At 36.5% G+C, this 18,061-nt stretch overlaps 1 long non-coding RNA gene across 2 annotated transcripts; it reads right to left on the bottom strand.

Annotated features, from left to right (window-relative positions):
* Positions 1-1,337: 1,337 nt before the first annotated feature.
* On the bottom strand, positions 1,338-4,544 carry LOC308191974. 2 transcript variants are annotated; one of them, XR_013948438.1, is made up of 3 exons: positions 3,428-4,544; positions 3,227-3,335; positions 1,338-1,851 (listed from the first exon to the last, which is right to left on the bottom strand). It is a non-coding gene; the product is annotated as an uncharacterized lncRNA (long non-coding RNA). The 2 variants fall into 2 exon arrangements; XR_013948439.1 differs by lacking the exon at positions 3,428-4,544 and having other exon boundaries at positions 3,227-3,379.
* Positions 4,545-18,061: the final 13,517 nt, after the last annotated feature.

The following is an 18,061-nucleotide window of genomic DNA, read 5'->3' as shown; positions in this document are numbered from 1 at the left end:
TGGTAGGGGGATAGTTGGACCAGATGATCTTGGAGGTCTTTTCCAACCTTAATGATTCTATGATTCTGTGATTTGCACTAATTGTGCATTTATCTATGTACAGTACAGCTTAGTTTTATTCCACCACTCATGACTAATGGAGCTGGCCTACAACTTTGTAAATAAATCACAGAGGTTCAAGGAAAGCCATGCTCTATTATTTGTATGATACAGTTCTTTACAGTATGCAAACCACCGGGATTATAATTTTTAAATGAACTTCTTCTTGCCTGTTCTCTAGAGGCTGAGGACATCTCTTTTGCTTGCCAGGGGCAGTTACTGCTGCTTCGTTTTAGCTTTGCTCTCCCACCGTGTTGCACTGTCTTAGCAAAAGTATCTAAAAAGTAAGATTCCAGTTTTCAGTGCTATGCAAATGACATTGAGTCGAGTGTTGGAGATCCTCAATTAAAGTGCCAAGTCCACCTTCTCTGGGTGATTCATTAGTGGGGTAACAAAGAAGCCCTGAGCAGTCCTCTACCCCCCAGGAAACCACCCACCTTTGCACACCTGGAGAAAGCCTGTTTGAAAGAAATTTGTTTTATACATATAACTATATAAACTTGGCGTTATCCTTAAGCACACTCAAAAAGAAGAGTTGATATCAAGTAAATACAATTTCTGACTAATAAGGAAGATGAAGTTGTACTACAAAGCATGTTTCAGACAGCTCTATGCCTGGTAAAATGTCTGAAATCAAGTTAGCTTTAAAACATTTTCTCCAGGGTAAATTTTGCAGTGTTTTGTCAAGATGCTCAATTTATCCAGATGGAGTGACAGTTCCCTCACAAAACCTGTTGTAAGTGCAAATATGAGACTAAGTGGGATTGAGATTGCTAAACTAGAGCACAATCAGGAGCTGTAGTGTTGCGTAGAGAGTTGTAGTCAGTAGTCGGAACATAATGGATGAAATTAATTTTGGTGTGACTCCTTCAATACCAGTGGAGTTACACCTGTAACAACATAATGTGAAGAAGGAAGTTTTTCTTTCCTTTGTTCCATCTGAATTCAAAACAATATACCTGAATATCTGTAGCAGTTGTATCTGCATTCAAAATAATGTGGTTTCAATGGAAAAACCTAGTAGCAGATTTTCACACAGTTATCTTATACCATAGTAACTTCGAAGTTTGTGAGAACTTTGTAGCTTTTTAACTCAGTGAAAAACAATATTAAGGACAAGAGGCAATGGGCACATACTGAAATGTGGGCAGTTTTGGCTGAATATGAAAAACACTTCTTTACGGTGAGGGTGACAAAGCACTGGAACAGGTTGCCCACAGAGGCTGAGGAATCTCCTTCTCTGGAGACATTCAAAAGCCCCCTGGATGTGATCCTGTGCAACATGTTCAAGGTGGCCCTGCTTGTCAGGGGGTCGGACTAGATATTTATATCCAGAGGTCCCTTTCAACCTTGACCATTCTATGATTCTGTAATTAATCCATTTTGTTTTAAAATGTTCATTTTATTTTTAAATGTTCATTCTTATACAAATGAAAGATGTTACTGCCTGTATAATTTTTCAGGGATCTATTCACAGATCCTTTCATTACTCTCAGATTCTTTTCCTCATGTCCAAAAGATCTCAGAGATGACCAATATCAGAAACAAGTTTCACCTGAAGTATCCTCAAAGGTCATGCTTCATGAAAGAAAATTCTGGTAGCAAGAAATATGACAAGTACTCGAACAAGTACTCTTTTTCAGTCTCCAAAAGAAGTTCAGTTGCTTGCTGAGAAGAATGGTAGCCATACCACTGTTATTTAAAACCTTGTCTTCACTCTGCTGCCCAGTAAATCAAGCAGTGGTAAGCAATCTAAAAGGGAAAACAAACAGTTTGTCCCTGCACGCTGAAAGTGCAGTGTAAGCATTAAGCTGGAAAATTCTAGTGTCATTAATCTTTTTCTACAGGGCTACCTGTCACCACCTCTGTGTTGGTGACACATACACAAGTCTGCATTGTGAATGAAGAATCACTTTGCATTTTGAAATCTGTCTAGCTCCATTATTGTAAATGTTCTATTTCTTTATGTGGTAAAATCAAAACGAATGATAACAGATCACACATTTAGTGAGAAGAATGTTTCTCACTACTCCACCTCTCAGTGTATCATAGTCCCCTTTATATCTACCTCCAAAAATATGCACTGTGACTTAATACAAACTCACATTAAAAATGTGGCAAATCTTCAAGCAAGGCTTGATGAAAACAAAGATATATCTGTTTCATTTCCATTTAATCTATGGATACACTTGTGCATTCCCTTTATGTCCTAAAACTTTATTGCTAGTTACTACTACCTAAAATAATGCAAATTAAGGTGTTTAGGATCTACCCTGTAATGGTCCCTTTATTAGCCAAAATACATTTTAATCATATGATTATTCATTAATTATAAAATGTAGCCTTTTCCCCAATCCTCCACCAGGCTGTTCCATTTTCTCCAAACATGATGCCTTTTGTTCACCCCAGTGAATGCCATTCTGAAGGGTGATATAAAGTAAATATCACAGCAAAAGCACCAGATTAAAATATGTTAAATTTCTAGAATGAAGCCAATGGGCAGATTATCTTTGTAGAGTACTAAATTCCTTGCTTCACAATGTGCTGTCAGAACTCACAGCATTCAGGAAAATTTAATTGATGACAATTATTGCAACAAATGTATTGTTTATACATTTATACAGATTATATTAGTATATTATATATACTAGTTATATATTAGTATATTATATATTAGTATATTATTAGTAGTATAACTATATAAGTATTATTAGTATAACTATATATTAGTATATTGTATACATTTACACAGATTATATTAGTATACTTATATTGTCAGATATGTAACATGGGCAACAGCAACTCTTGAAAAATAATTCTATTACTATTCTTACTTACTAAAAACTGTGCATTAAAAGGTTTAAAGACAAAGTAGCCAGACCTTACAAAAATGAAAATTAATCACAGCTTGGTAAACTAACTAAACTCAGTCAGCAGCTGAACAAGTTAGGAGTTTTCTTTTCTCACAGGATATGTTCCCAGCTTCATTGCAACAGAGGACCAATTATATTGCATGCAAGTCTGTCCTGTAAACCAAACCATATTGTTCTAGAAGCAGGAATACATTTTGGTAGTGAGTAAGTTCAAAAGTTCTGAGTTACGTGAAAGCAACACATCTTTCCCCTACCTTCCACCAGAGTCACAACTGCATGAACTATACAATGGATAAATTAAATTAAAGACACTCCATTTCTAAAACTTGAGAATATCAGAAGTTGTGTTTGATCCTACACCTTCTGAAAAGAGAAACAAGTAAATAATATAAAAATACATACTTGACAATATATTTGACAATATTGGCACTATAGTTTTGTGTGAAAATACTTACTTTTCAGCTTCTCACACTGTCCTGCCAGTGGGCAGGCTGAAGGTGCAGCAGGAGCTGGGAGGGGACAGACCCAGAACAGCTGACCCAAACTGGCCAAAGAGGTATTCCACACCATCTGGCATCATGATGAGCAATTAATATGGGGTGTCTGGCTGGGGTGGGGGAGACCGGCTGCTCCGGGAGAGAGGCTGGGCATCGGTCAGCGGGTGGAGAGCAATTGCATTGTGCATCACTTGTTTTGTACACACTATTTTTAGTAGTACTATTATCATTATTATTATTTTCATTTATTTTCTGTCTGAATAAACTGTCTTTATCTCAACCCACAGGTTTTCACTTTTTTTCTGATTCTCTCCCCCATCCCAGAGTGGAAGGGCGGAGGGTGAGTGAACAGCTGTGTGGTGCTTAGCTGCCAGCTGGGTTAAACCACAACATTGTGACATAGATTAGTCAAAGTTAATGCAGACAATATATGAAACGGAACATAATAATTTATCTTATTTCAATAAGTTCTGGTGAATGCAAGGATCAAAAACTCCAGAGAAGATTAAAAACATCAGCAACAACTCCTGGTTTCCCGTTTGTTTGTTTGTTTGTTTTTGATAAATGATTATTCTCTGTGCTATGAAATGATAACTTGAAACCTTAGAATTATCTATAAAATATTAAATTTGCTTTCTTTGTGTCCCTGTGACCAAAAATTGTGAGCATTTCAGCCTCTGAAAATACAATCAGTGTTTACTCCTAGTGGAGGTTATTATTTCTTTTTTATCTTTAATTAATGTACCTTAATTAGTAGAAATGCAACTGAGAAAGAGTGTATCACTGCAATGATATATATAATAATTAACCAATTAAAATAGGCAAGGCATTCAAGAAACTGGGGCTGTGCAAACCTCATGAAGTTCAGCAGGGTCAAGTGTAAGGTCCTGTGTGTGAGTTGGAGCAATCCCAAACAGAAATACAGGCTGCATGGAGAATGGATTGAGAGCAGCTCTGAGAAGAAGGACTTGAGAGTGTTGCTTGATGACAAGCTCAACATGAGCTAGCAATGTGCACTTGCAACCCAGAAAGCCAACCATATCCTGGGTTTCATGAAAGCAGTGTAGCCAGCAAGTCAAGGGAGGTGATTCACCCTCTCTGCTCTTGTGAGATCCCAAGTGGAGTAATATATTTAACTCTGGGGCCCCCAGCACTAAAAGGGCATGGACCTATTAGAAAGAGTCCAGAGGAGGGCCATGAGGATGATCAAAGGACTAGAACACCTCTCCTATGAAGACAGGTTGAGAGAACTGGGGTTGTTTATCCTGGAGAAGAGAAGGCTCCAGGGAGACCTTATACAGCGGCCTTTCAGTACCTAAAGGGCCCTAGAGGAAAGATGGGGAGAGACTTTATCAGGGACTGTAGTGGTAACACAAGTAGTAATGGCATTAAACTAAAAGAGGGTAGACTAAGATTAGATATTTGGACGAACTTCTTTTCTATGAGGGTGGTGAGGTTGCCCAGAGAAGCTATGGGTGTCCCATCCCTGGAAGTATTCAAGGCCGGATTGGATGAGGCATTGAGCAACGTGGTCTGTTGGAGGTGTCCTTGCCATCACAGGGTGGTTGGAATTAGATGATCTTTAAGGTCTCTTCCAACCCAATCTATTCTATGATTCTATGATTCTGTGGTTCTGTAATTCTACAATTCTATGAAATATCAACTCAAGTAACTCAGGTCTCTTGATTAAAGTTAAATTCAGGTTGCTTGATTAAAATTAACTCAAGTTACTTGAGTTAAAAGATTACCTCAATATTTCCCATCAAAATATATATAATTTTTATTATTATTTTTTTAAGTTATAAATCTCTTAGAAATCATGAAATAATAGACCAATTACAGTGGAGGTAAACATACATGGAAATAAATATTTCAAACTCTCTTCACATAGTTGAAATCAGATATGTTCCAGTTTCCTTCATTTTTTTTTCATACAATAATATTATGAATATTAGCAATATGAAAATAGTTGACACGTATTTTAACAAAATTCTTCTTTGCTCTTCACAGCAATGAAGAACAGGTCTTCATTAAAAATATTAACAGTTCATATAACTAAATGATAATTAAAACTGTCTTAGCTAATGAACATGAAAATTTATAGAAATACAGTTAACAGGACCAGGATAGGCCTACTCAGAAGTAAAAGATCCCTAATATAGGGATATTTTTTGCAGCCCTGAACTCTGAATGTCACAGACGCCATCTCAGAATCCAAGGATGAATTTTTTGGTTCTGCATAAAAAACTCCACTGTAGTTAACATATTAATTTAAAATTCAAATATATTCATTTTATCAAAATTAATTTAACAAGTGATTGTTGTGTCTTATTCATTGTCATATTCATTGCCATAATATGGAAAAAAAGGAAAAAAAAAAAAAGAGAGAGAGAGAGAGAGAGAATAAAGTTCACTGGGTAGACCACACACCATAAAATGTATTTTGGGGAAGCTAGGACTTATATCTATGATGAAATGCAAGATATTGCTTCAAAATGTCAGTCTTACACAATGGAATGTTAAAATAGCTGCACTAGAAAAGTGTTTCAATGAAGTAAGTTACAATGGCTCATTGTGCATTATGACATCACTTTTTAAAATGCAATTCCAAAGGGCTGTGTGTGAAGCTTTATTATTGGTGTTTTTGTTTGTTTGTTTGTTTGTTTTTCTTTTTCCCTCGAACTTATGGTGTGAAAGAATTTGAAATTAATGGCTTCAATTTTAATCTATATCCCACTGCTGGAGTTTGGTACCAAAGCCAAAGTACATGGCTTGAAAGAATGCAGTTAAACGGGTATGTAGATGTGTTTTAACTTCATACTTAACTAGAAGCTAGGTGTAAGGTCTGCTCACATGCTCTTGTGTGCTTCAATCCTATACAAGTGCATGCCAAACTTCTTTAATTTTGTCTGTATGTGGAAGAAATGTTGATTTACTGTCAAACTCCTCTACGATTACAGTATGTCCACAGCTGGAACATTTACTCAGAAATATTTATCTCCTTGAAACCTCAAAAAGATGAAGCATGTGCTGTCCTAGGCCTGTATCCATTACAGATACATGTGTAAAACATTTTTTGTTTTCTGTTTCTACTCTTCATAATGCTGCTGAATTGCTCAATTGTGTGGATATTTCAAATCCATTCTTTGATATCTTAGCTGTAATAGTGATGGAGACTGTCTAAATTCACAAAAAATATGGTCTAACAGACAAAGAGCAAAAGACTGTTGCTGAAAACCTACTGGGTACAATATATACCTCTCAAGAACATTTACTTCAGATTGAGTCCAGTCTAGTCCCACAGACTAGATAAGGCCCTTTAGTTTATTTTCCTCCAAATGGAATCCATTCTATGTACTCTATACAGGGAATCAAAGTATAGGTAGGGATAATTTGTTTCACAAGTACATTTCCAATATGAAATACTGCATGAAATATATATAGTTGGACATGATTATATCTCTAAGTGATTTAAAATGGAAAATGTCAAAATATTTTATTTAAATTCAATTAAAATTTTGCAGTCAAAACTGGCAATTGAGTGCAGCCTGGTTTGTTATCATCTCATAGGTATTATAATTGTGACTCCACTTTACTTTGTCCTGCATATACAGTCTATGGACTAGCTTATACATATAGCTGATAAACTGTATTCTCTGAGTAGTAAAATTTTTTATTGATACAGACTCCAAGGTCAGCTCATTCATGGCAGGTCTGAAGTTTATAAAGAAATCAGAAGTAAATCAAGTCAAAGTGTTTGTCATGTTGACAAATCAAAACAGAATTTTAAATTCTGGATGATTAAGTATAAAATCTTACTTCTTGTCTTTTTTTTTTTTTTTACTATTTATTTTTATGTTCTGAAAAGTCAATCATTTTACAAGTAAAATATAAGTTTTGTTAAAACACTTAAAATGATGTGCATAACAGAAAACCTTTATGCTTACATTTTTAGTCGCGCTTGATATATTCCTTATTGATAATCAACAATTTTGTCATTTAAGGTGATAAACAGCAGTGAAAACTTTGAATAAATAATGTGTTCAGTCAATAAGAGCTAACTCCTTTTCAGAAATAACTAAAAAGAAGTTGAGTTAGTGGATTTACTTAATCATATTAAGGAAACCTTGTTGTTTTCTTCACCTTAAAGAACATACTGCCTAGAACTACATTCAGTTTTCTTCAGAATAACATTTTAAGCCTAAAGGTTGTCAAATACAGTTTTGAGCTATTTGAGATTATACCCTGTGTTACAGAAAGTCTCTCCATTACCTGTCTGGCTGTTTCACTTCTGGACCCTTCCACCTAGCTACCCACTTTGACATACTTTCACAATGAATCCCACTGCAAGCCATTTGCACTGTAGAGTAAACTGTTAATCTGATTATAATCTGATAATTAAGTTAATCTGATTATAAAACAGATTTCCTACTCTTCTGCGTTATACCTGAGTCAAATAAGCACTGTGTTGCATGCTGTGAGCTAGTACTTCAGGTATTACTGATCGCTGCACAAGCTGAAACTCACAGTGAGTCCTACCCGTAGTATGGACAAACCAGTCCTGATACACAGGAGTGGTGTTATGTGACTGAAAGCTAAAATACATATACACAGAAGTACACGGAGGCAAGGCAGCAGGTGGTGCTACCCCAACAAATTATTCATAGAAACAAGCCCTTGACATGGCTCCTTCCAGGGCATCCCAGCAAGGTGTCAGCTTCACGGGCTGGGATTGAAACTCATCAACACTTTGCAGAGCACCTTACAGATTGCATGGGAAATACATGCTCAGCCTAAATATTGGCTGGACTAGCAGATGTGTAGATTTGGCAAGTTCACCTATATTGGTTTTCTAGATTTGGCAACTCCTAACAAAATTTTGACTAAAAATAATACAATTAACACATAAAACACATTCAGTTGTCAAAGATCATTACTATAAACTGCTTAAAGTAGATTTATCTAATGAATCATCTTAGCACAGTCTTAATATGTCACTAAGGGACATGGTTTAGTGATGGGATATGGTAGGTCAGGTTGAGGGTTGGACTTGATGGTCTTGAAAGTCTTTTCTAATCTAGATGATTCTGTGATGCTATTCTATGATAACGGGATGTTTGAAGATTCTACTGCCTATCCTGGAGATTATACAGTATATACTCAATGACCTGCAAGACTGTACTTTTTTTCCTGATTAATAAATGAAAAAATAAATAATTGTCTGTGTATCTCTAAGACTTGTAAAGCAGCATAATAGTTTCTAGCTATGATCAGCCTATATATGCCTTAAAGAAATCAAATGTCAAGGTACATCTCTAGAAGAAATGAATGTAGGTCAGTCTTACAGTCTGAATGATAGTATAGTTTAGAAAGAGATAAAGTTAAAATGGAGTTAGGAATACTGGAAAATGAAAAGCTAAAGGCAAGTCTCTCAGCGAAAATCACAAATACCTTTCCCAGGCTGCATTACACAAAAGAGCTAACTCTAAATCATCCAGAAAGCAGATTAGAAAATGGATCTCCCACATCTCAGATGAATTTTCTAATCACATGCATTCTAAAACAAGTCTCATTGAATCTTTGTTAGTGGAATTAAATTATTTCTGAGACAGAAAAAAAAAAAATGACTGAAGTCTCCAAGGATGTTGGACACTGAATTAAGAGAGAGTTTATCTGCATCTCCACACCACTGCAATGAACATTTAAATATTCATAAACCATAAAACAGTATCAACGGAGAAAACATAGAACATCTCCTACACCTCCAGACTACGTACCTCATAACTTCTAATAGGTGGGAGTTTTGTTTTTGTGCTTTCTCAGGCAGAATAAACACGGTAGCTGGCTGAGAATTTTTTATTCCTAATACATAGCTGAAAATTGGATGTCCTATCCTGTATTATCTATCTAACCCTTGATAAGGATGATGAATATTTTGCTTAAAATCTTTGGCATGTTCAAGCTGAGTAGACAAATTTTCTCAAACAAACAAACCTCTTTTTTTTTTAAATATATTCAAAATATTTTGATTACCTTTGATTGGAAGGTGGCATTGTTATTTAGCATAAGTGAGACCATTACAAGAAAACAATCTTCCTGTAGATGTTACATGACAGCTTCAAATGTGATCATTGTCCTTGGAAGATACATTTTGTGGTGAGAAATGAAATCTCTACCTACTTAAATAATCAAAGGTTATGAGACAACTCACATATTTTGTGATTTATGCATGTTACATTGGCAGTGAGTAGCTAGAGAGCTCTCTAATCCAGAAAAGACAACAGAAAATTCAATAGTTGAAAGAAAAGCTAGACAAATAAAAACAGAAATGAAGTGCATGCTTTTTTCCATTTAGGATTTTAACAGTTTTGGAAGGAAGGAAGGGAGGAAGGGAGGAAGGGAGGAAGGGAGGAAGGGAGGAAGGGAGGAAGGGAGGAAGGGAGGAAGGGAGGAAGGGAGGAAGGGAGGAAGGGAGGAAGGGAGGAAGGAAGGAAGGAAGGAAGGTAGGAAGGAAGGAAGGAAGGAAGGAAGGAAGGAAGGAAGGAAGGAAGGAAGGAAGGAAGGAAGGAAGGAAGGAAGGAAGGAAGGAAGGAAGGAAGGAAGGAAGGAAGGAAGGAAGGAAGGAAGGAAGGAAGGAAGGAAGGAAGGAAGGAAGGAAGGAAGGAAGGAAGGAAGGAAGGAAGGAAGGGCCCCCAGGGCTCAGTACTGGGGCCAGTTCTCTTTAATATCTTTATCAATGATCTGGATGAGGGGATTGAGTGCACCCTCAGTAAGTTTGCAGATGACACCAAGTTAGGTGCAGGTGTCGATCTGCTCGAGGGTAGGAAGGCTCTGCAGGAGGATCTGGATAGGCTGGAGCGATGGGCTGAGGCCACTTGTATGAAGTTCAACAAGGCCAAGTGCCGGGTCCTGCACCTGGGGCGCAACAACCCCAAGCAGAGCTACAGGCTGGGAGATGAGTGGCTGGAAAGCTGCCTGGCAAAGAAGGACCTGGGAGTATTGGTTGATAGTCAACTGAATATGAGCCAGCAGTGTGCCCAGGTGGCCAAGAAGGCCAATGGCATCCTGGCTTGCATAAGAAGCAGTGTGGCCAGCAGGACTAGGGAAGTGATTGTCCCCCTGTACTAGGCTCTGGTGAGGCCGCACCTCAAGTACTGTGTTCTGTTTTGGGCCCTTCACTACAAGAAGGACATGGAGGTGCTCGAGAGAGTCCAGAGAAGGGCGACGAAGCTGGTGAGGGGTCTGGAGAACAAGGCTTATGAGGAGCGGCTGAGGGAGCTGGGATTGTTCAGCCTGGAGAAGAGGAGGCTCAGGGGAGACCTCATCGCTCTCTATAGGTACCTTAAAGGAGGCTGTAGCGAGGTAGGGGTTGGTCTATTCTCCCAGGTGCCTGGTGACAGGATGAGGGGGAATGGGCTAAAGTTGTGCCAGGGGAGGTTTAGGTTGGATATTAGGAAAAACTTATTTACCGAAAGGGTTGTTAGGCATTGGAATGGGCTGCCCAGGGAAGTGGTTGAGTCACCATCCCTGGAGGTCTTTAAAAGATGTTTAGATGTAGCCCTTAGTGATATGGTTTATTGGAGGACTTGTTAGTGTTAGGTCAGAGGTTGGACTAGATGATCTTGGAGGTCTCTTCCAACCTAGACGATTCTGTGATTCTGTGTATAAGAAAGATATTCTGTCACGTAGGGACTTTGATTCACGATTGTTCAGTGACAAGTTATCGAACCCGACGCTAGCATTACTTGTTGAAGTTGTATCTCTAGTACTATGCAGGAAATCATTTTTGATAAAAGTAGGTCTCTTGGTCTGAAAATCTTGAATCTAAACTCAGTTCAGTTTAGCAAGGTAGTCATGTTCCTGGAAGCCCAGAGTATTCAATTAATATTTAGTTGCGAGATCTTCAGAGTTATTTTTATTTTTCTGTTATTATATTGCTGAGTAATGCATATTCCTTACCATGTATGGAATTACGTAGAATGATCATGATTGCTAGTGGTATTTGTGACACACATCAAATATGTTTATGTTAGCTGGGGTGTAAAAAATAACGACACATTCTCCTCCATGAAAAACTGAGCCTCTTTGAGGCTTTGAGGATGACTGCTGAACAGTGAACTAAAAATAAAATAAAATAAAATAAAATAAAATAAAATAAAATAAAATAATAAAATAAAATAAGAGAAAATAAAATAAGAGAAAATATAATAAAAAGAGAAAAGAAAATTAAATTAAATTGAAATAAATTAAATTAAAAGAAAAAGAAGAAAATTCTTCATTTAAGGATTAATATGAGCTGTATCCCATTTATTTTACTTGCTAAGATAGGACTCTGGAACAAATGTAATCTGTTTTATTAGGAGAAAGTATTTAACCCATAAAGTCACTGCAGCTGAAAAATATTAATTTCATGAATGAGAAAAAGTTACTTTTACGTTATTTAATTCCCAGCAGAGAAGACTGAAAGCTTAGTTGCCCCACTGTAATCTTGAGGTATCACTATGTGATATACACTAATATCTTTTCTTGAAATATCTTGTTTTGAAACAAAATGTTTCCTTCCTTCCTTCCTTCCTTCCTTCCTTCCTTCCTTCCTTCCTTCCTTCCTTCCTTCCTTCCTTCCTTCCTTCCTTCCTTCCTTCCTTCCTTCCTTCCTTCCTTCCTTCCTTCCTTCCTTCCTTCCTTCCTTCCTTCCTTCCTTCCTTCCTTCCTTCCTTCCTTCCTTCCTTCCTTCCTTCCTTCCTTCCTTCCTTCCTTCCTTCCTTCCTTCCTTCCTTCCTTCCTTCCTTCCTTCCTTCCTTCCTTCCTTCCTTCCTTCCTTCCTTCCTTCCTTCCTTCCTTCCTTCCTTCCTTCCTTCCTTCCTTCCTTCCTTCCTTCCTTCCTTTCCTTCCTTCCTTCCTTCCTTCCTTCCTTCCTTCCTTCCTTCTCTACTAATATACTTATGCTCTGGGACCAAATTCAATTGTATGTCTTTTTCCATTAGTATCATGAATATTTTTTAATCGCAGTAAATGTTGACTCACAGCTGATGAAATCTTCAACTCAGCTAACTTGTATCTCATGCTTTTTATTTATTAATCTTTCTATTTTAATTATTAATGATCTTGCAATTGCACTAAGGAAAACATTTTTGAAAAGTGACAGATGCTATACAGTCAAGTGTATGACAAATTGTGGGACCAGTGGGGGAAAAAAAAAAAAAAATCTCAGCAGGACAGTGTGACAACAGATGAGCATTAATTTTTTTAATCAAAATCAAATAAAGTTGTGGCTCTGCCAATAACCACTGCTGGTGTACTGGGATGGAAGAGAAGAAGCAAATACTGCAGAATTCAGAAAACTATTTTACATACTGTGGATATATCTAATGGACGATTTAATGCCTTTTTTAAATTTTAACCTGTTTTTGACCTTATGAAACCAATACTTCTTAATGTGTCAAATTCAATGCAGTTAATTAATTTAGACCATACAATTAATTTTAATGAGCTAGTTGCATATTAAACGAATACAGATTAGACATTTAAAAGATATAATTTAAGTATTCTTTGTACAAGGCAAAGTACATCCAGAGTATCTAGAGTTAATGGAATGTCCTACACAATTGAATGGAGATAAAATGAATTGGATTCTATATAGGTAAATGACTCTTATCATCTACAAAATTTAATATGATATTATTTTTGTATAAGTGAAAATTTGTAAACCTCCCTTTGAACTTTAATTATATATATATATCCACATTATAACCAAGATATTTGTGTCAATAATATATTTCTTAGAGGACATTTTCATAAGGTTATTATTATTATATGCTACAGTCATTTGATGTTAAATAAAAGTCAATTTACAATTCACAACATAGAATTGCCTTGAGAATATAAGCCAATTATCTATTTCTTCTGTTTAACAAACCAAAGTGCGGGAAACAAATTAATTCGAGACTTTTTCAAGACATAAATTTCAAAATCATCAAAGTATCCACTTATGCTCAGATGTCATACTTTTACTCATTTTTTCAAGGTGTTTGCTTATGCAAATAACATAAAACAAGGTGGTAAATCTTTAGGTCTTTATGGGCTAGATATAACATGATTAACATAACAGGACTGTGCAAAGAATGTCATGAAGACAGAAAGAAATCTCAGACAAGTCACAAAATAGTTTCTAAAAGCAGCTTTTCAAAGTTTACTGGTTTACCTGATTGGTCTTATAATACTTGCAATTAAGGAAATAAATAAATAATGATTATAACCAATATTTTTAAATATTTTATATTTTAATCCTTGAAATTTCTGTAGATATATAACTTTTTGTCTCATCCTACACTGTAAAAGTTCTTCACTTTTCCAAGTTTTTCATAAAAATTCATTATATATTTGCATTGAAAAAAATCACTGGTTAAATAGCTTAAGCTTTATTTAGAAAATATATAGCATTTGATCCTCCCAACCTGTCTTTAACAACTTCACCAATTCTTTTAAAATGATCTTGAACTACTTCAAAAGGATGAGTTGAATGTTCCTCTCTCATTCTTTCCCGTATCAAGAAACACTCTGGAGAGCTGAGAAATGTATGTTTGCAGAGGAATGAACAAACTCCGAGTCCTTCATATCTTTGAAGAGTTGTAAACACAGAGCTTTTTAATACAGACAAGAAAGTTGTCTTTTTGCTACAATTTAAAAGAAACAGTTTCTGAATTACTGTAACTGAAGCATGCTTTATCAAATGAGCATAGGGAATATCCTCAACATGAGGCCTTCTGCCAGACAGTCAGTGGAACACGTACGTTTTGGACAGGGTTTAAATGTAATCTAGTTAGAGAGCTGGTCAGACTTGTCAACTGAAGAAGATTTGACACATGGGAATCTCTGACTGCAGCAAATCCACAAACATAAAAAATAATATAGTTTAATTTCCGGGAGATTATTATTTGATTGACTTCCTAACTGAATCAAACTTCAGTATAAATTCATATTTGCACTGCAGCCTTTTTTGACTCCAATCCTTCCATCTCCTCCACTATCTTATGTTAATTTTCCCAGCATTCTTAGCTCTCATCTACATAAATTATCTACCTTTGCAGTGAATAAAGAAAAAACATTGTTTTTAGCTGGTGCTATGTGCTTTTTGACTGTCTTTTCTGGACACCGTACCTTAATTGTTGATGAGTTGAATGGGCTTGTGGACTCTGAGACTCTGAAGATCTAGATATGGTAAACTGCATTTGTGTACACTGCACAGGGCTGTCGCTGACTTCAGTCTTTTAGCCATTAGGTTAAGAGATTAATGAGGAAAAAATTGATACAAGTAGACAGCAAGATTGTATAAGCTTAATTTCTTTAGGTGAAAAGGTAATATTTGAAGCAGTTATACTGTTCAGATTCTTCCAAAGATAGGTAGCTGCTAACGGGCATATTCAGGGAACTACATTTTTGTAAAGAAGAATTTAAATTTCATTTAAGTCCCAACAAGATTTTTGGTTTTGGTCAGCGATCAAGGAAAACAAAACAAAACAACAACAACAAAATAATAACAACAAAAAGCAGTCCACACTAATATTGGATTTCAGCAAATGCAGACTTTGTATTACTGAAAATCTTACTTCTTAGTAGTGTTTTATTTCCAGAACTGCCTGTTTTGTTATTGAAAATGTGACAGCAATAGTCCACTTATTGTTAGCTGAAAAGCATGTTATGGATATTAGTTAATTCTGGGCCATTAAAACTTTGTGGTAAAGAGATTTATAGCCAGGATGAAGCAGGGAGAGGTCTAAAAATCCTTATTTTGCAGTGAGTCATTGATTAGTCCTTTTTATCCAAATGTAGCTGCCTACAAAGTACATTCAGAGAAAAAAACTGTGCACATGTTGTTATTCAGATGATTACACAGGTACATTAGCAGTGTGATGATAATCACCTTTTTGTTTGTTTGTTTCAAATTTAGTGCAAAAGAATCTCTATGACCTTTTTCATGCACAATAATCACAGAAAAATCATAGACAGAAGCAATTTACTATATTAAATGGAAAATATTTCTAAATTCTTAATTATGACAGGCAATCCAAGACTGAAAAAGATGATTAAATACCAGGAGCATATGAATCACAGAATCATAGAAACATTTAGATTGGAAAAGACCTCTAAGATCGTCAAGTCCCTTTTAATTTTCTTCCTGCACAGTCTCATGAAATCTTTGTAGTCCTCCTGAGTGACCCGCTTCTTCTTCCAATTGTCATAAACCCTCTTTTTCTTCCTGAGCTCTAGCCACAGGTCTCTGTTCATCCAGGCCGGTCTTCAATGCCAGCTCATCTTTTGGCATGTGCAGACAGTCTGCTCCTATGCCTTTAGGATTTCCTTCTTGAAGAGTGTCCGTCTTTCCTGGACTCCTTTGCCCTTCAGGACCACCTCCCAAGGGACTCTGCCAACCAGTCTCCTTAGCAGACTAAAATCTGTCCTTTGGAAGTCCAGGGTGGCAGTTCTGCTGACCCTCTTCTTTACTTTTCCAAGAATCGAGAACTATTAATTCATAATCACTATGCCCAAGATGGCCTCCATCACTCACTACTCCTTCTCTGTTAACAAGCAAAAGATCCAGTGGGGTGTTGTTCCTAGTTGGCTCTCTCACCAGCTCTGTCAGGAAGTTATCTTCCACACACTCTAGTAACCTCCTAGACTGTTTCTTTTCTTCTGTGTTGTATTTCCAGCATATGTCTTGTAAATTGAAGTCCCCCATGAGAACAAAGGCTAGAGATTGTGAGGCTTCTCTCATTTGCTTATAGAATATTTCATCTGCTGCTTCAGCCTGGTTGTGTGGTCTATAGCAGATTCCCACCATGACTTCTGCCTCTTTGGCCTTCCCCTGATTCTTACCCATAAGCACTGAATCCTGCTATTACCATTGTTAAGCCCTAGACAATCAAAATACTCCCTAATATACAGGGTTACTACCTCTCCCCAGCCTCCCCTGCACCACCCCCCCCCCCCCCCCCCCCAGTCTATTCCTTCTGAAGTGTTTATAGCCATACATTGCAGCACTCCAATTGTGTGAGACATCCTACCATGTTTCTGTGATGGCAACTATGTCAAAATGTCCTTGCTGCACGCTGTTTTCCAAACACCATCTAATCTTCCAGGACAAAACAAACAAATGAGCAAACAAACAGACAAAAACACTTTGCCATAAAACTGAGTTTGATAGACTAATTTAGCTCATTAGTTTATTTGTATAAACGCAGTCAAAGCAATTTTGTTTTTCTTTGTTGTTTCTGAAAATTTTACTTATGGCAGTCAGAAAGAAATAAGGATAAGTGCTTTGTGCATGAATTAATGTTATCAACCAGAGCCATCAAGCTCTAATTTTTAAATGATGCACTTCAGAGGAAGAAGCTAAAATTCTCAGGTTAGGAATGAGAAATCCTTGGTTCATTTCCTAGTTTTGACATTGACTCTGAAGAAGCCACTTCGTGACTCCACACTTCATTTTCCCCACATGTAAAATTCAGCCATTACTTCTGATTCTTACTTTTGAATTTCAGGCCCTATGCAACTTTTACAGCACTGAAAGATAAAACACTCAAAGACTTCAACATGGACACAAAAGATGCTCTACATTTGTGAGATGTCAACAGCCAGCATCAAAAATTCTTGATTTTAACAATTGCATTTTATTATTTTTATTTTATTTACAGAAATAAATAAAAACAGTATTTTTGTGCAATGATTATGGGTGATTTTTCAAAAGAAGTTTTGAATATCATAGCATCTCACTCCCTAAGGAAAGTAAAAAATATTTAGAAAATATAAAATATGTGTGCCAGTACAGGGACATCATCAGAAGAAAATTATGCCTTTACTAGGAGAGGAGAGCAGCAATAGAAAATGTCCCAACATATAAAGAGAAATTATTCCTTTCAAACAAAATGTAGTTGAGAGAGATGGTAAAAGAAGATTATCACTTCACACTGGGTCTTTGGATGACTTTGGATCACTTTAGCTCTTGCCAAATAATTTTAAGAAAACAGAGCTTAAAAACTGTTTTTTGTGGGCATCTTTCCTCCCATGGTTACTGTTGTTAGCACCAAAGGAAAACCAAATCCAAGGTCCAGGATTTCCCTGCCAACTGCATGAAATGCGTATGCAGGGGAATGTTGCTAAGTTTTCTTACTTAGGGTTTGTGCAATGTGACTGTAGCTCCCAAGTGGTGTACTTAGATCCCAAGATTTGTCTGGGATACTGCTCTTCTATGGAGTAGAAATATTTTTATCTTTGTTTAATTTTTTTACCTCAGTTTCTGAGGATGAACTTGAACAATAAACATTAGTCAAACAGTTGAGGTCTTGAAGGACCAGTCTGAGCCTGTACCTTAATTTTACACCAGATTTTGCAGCTTCCACTTCGCTGCCTGTTCATTTTACTGGTAACAGAAAATAATTCCTCCTTCCTTTTACCACCTATGGTAAAAGCAAGGAATATTGCCCAGGGCTAATTGAAGTAATGCAAGTCCAAAATAACAAGGCACAACATTTTTGGAAACTGGACATTTCTGTAGATTAGAAGAGACGCAACAAGAATTGGTATGTTATAATATGG

Source organism: Anser brachyrhynchus, assembly GCF_964034855.1.
Source record: "Anser brachyrhynchus genome assembly, chromosome: 3".
NCBI lineage: Eukaryota > Metazoa > Chordata > Aves > Anseriformes > Anatidae > Anser > Anser brachyrhynchus.
This window is presented reverse-complemented; position numbering and strand designations above follow the sequence as displayed.